Consider the following 2076-nt stretch of genomic DNA (forward strand, 5'->3'; position numbering starts at 1 on the left):
AACCCCCTGGTAGCGCGTAATGTCCGTAGGGTAGTCTCAGCGCTCAGTCGCCTTGAGCATGCGGCATCAGCAGGAGGCCAAACTTGCCACAGCAGAGGAACATGAGCGAGTGGCGGTAGAGACCGCTACGACGGTGGCAAGGGCATCAAGGCTGGCAGTGGCGGAGCTAGCAGCAGCTAGAGCAGAGGCGGAAGCAGCGGCGGCGGTGGATGCAGCGTGTGTGGCGGTAGCAGAGGTCAAGGCCCTACGCGGCAGTATCAGTAGCTCCGTTTTTGCTGATGACAGCACCGACATGGACCTCGAGTTGCTGGGGAGGGAGGCAGGATGAGCGCGGGTGGCGCAGTGGGCAGCCGCGTATGCCCACAAGCGCGGCAATAGCCCCGACAGGCGTAGACACGCCGGTGGTGCTCCTAGAGGAGGCGCGCACGGTGGTGGCGCTCCTAGAGGAGGCGTGCATGGTGGTGGCGCTCCTAGAGGAGGCGCGCATGGTGGCAGCGCTCCTAGAGGAGGCGTGCACGGTGGTGGCGCTCTTAGAGGAGACACACACGGTGGCGGTGCTCCTGGAGGAGGCGCGCATGGCAGTGGCGCTCCTAGAGGAGGCGCGCATGACAACAGTGGTGGACGGGTCGATGGAGAGCACGGCCTTCACAGGCAGTGTGGCTCTCTCTCCCTGGATTGGTACCGTGGTTACCACGGGCTCTAGGCTATTGTCAGGGACGTCGGCCCTGGCGGTGGGTGGCCTACCCTCACCAAGACCAACTACGTTGAGTGGGCTACGGTGATGAGGGTAAAGCTCTAGGTGCGGCACATGTGGGAGGCAGTCCGGTATGACAACGTCGACTACAACCTAGATCAACGGGCGTTGGATGCCCTCATCGCTGCAGTCTCGCCTGAGATGCAGTTCTCTCTTACCAACAAGTGGACTGCCAAGGAGGCTTGGGACGCCATCACTGTGGCACGCATCGGCAGCGACCGCGTCCGCAAGTCCACACTGTAGGCACTTCGCAAGGAGTGGGAGAACCTGGCCTTCAAGCCAGGTGAGGATGTTGATGACTTTGCTCTCCGTCTCAACACTCTATTGTAGAAGATGGTGTAGTTCGGTGATGACACCTATGGCGAGGAGAGAGCTATCGAAAAGCTCTTCCGCTGTGTCCCCGAGAAGTACAAGTAGATGGCTCGCTCGATCAGGTCTCTGCTAGATCTCTCCACGATGTCGATCGAGGAGGCGATAGGTCGCCTCAAGGTCATCGATAGCGATGAGCCATAGGCTCTCTCAGGGCCCATCACCACTGGCGGGAAGCTCCTTCTTACTCAGGAGCATTGGCTTGCTAGCCAAGGTGACCGGAAGAAGGGGGAGCCTTCTTCTATGACAGGCGGCCGCAAGCGTGGCAAGCCACGCAAGGCGCGTAGAGATGCCTAGGCCAGGGCGTGAGGATGTGCCGAGGGTGATGCCCGAGACGATGCCTGCTGCAACTGTGGCCAGCTTGGCCATTGGGCCAAGGACTGCCGACAGCCACGACATGGCTAGGCCCATGTCGCATAGGCGAAGGAGGAGGAGCCAGCTCTGTTCATGGCACATGCAAGCATCGAGCTACCTCTAGCGGCACTAGCCGTAGTGGCTCTCCTCCACCTTGACGAGCCAAAAGCACACGCCCTCCTTGGCGATGGCTCCAGCAACGACAAGACTGATGGGTGGTACCTCGACACCGTCGCCACCCATCACATGACTGGTCAACTAGAGTTCTTCACCGAGCTTGACTCTAGCGTCTGAGGCTCCATTAAGTTTGGGGATGCCGCCAGTGTGGAGATCAAGGGCGTCGGCTCCGTCATCTTCACCTCTGTGTCTAGTGAGCATAGGCTGCTCACCGGAGTCTACTACATCCTCGCGTTGAGGAACTCCATCATCAGCTTGGGACAACTAAATGAGAATGGTTCGCACATGGTGGTTGAGGATGAAGTCATGAGGATTTGGGATCGCCATCATCGCCTTCTTACCAAGGTATCCAGAAGCGCAAATTAACTCTACATCCTTAACGTGCAGGTGGCACAACACCTCTATCTCGCTACTCGTTGGGA

At 59.2% G+C, this 2076-nt stretch overlaps 1 pseudogene; it reads right to left on the reverse strand.

Annotated features, from left to right (window-relative positions):
• Positions 1-244: 244 nt before the first annotated feature.
• On the reverse strand, positions 245-1534 carry LOC136543919 (uncharacterized; annotated as a pseudogene).
• Between the last annotated feature and the right edge of the window lie 542 nt (positions 1535-2076).

The sequence above is a fragment of the Miscanthus floridulus genome, chromosome 3 (assembly GCF_019320115.1).
Source record: "Miscanthus floridulus cultivar M001 chromosome 3, ASM1932011v1, whole genome shotgun sequence".
Classification (NCBI taxonomy): Eukaryota; Viridiplantae; Streptophyta; class Magnoliopsida; order Poales; family Poaceae; genus Miscanthus; species Miscanthus floridulus.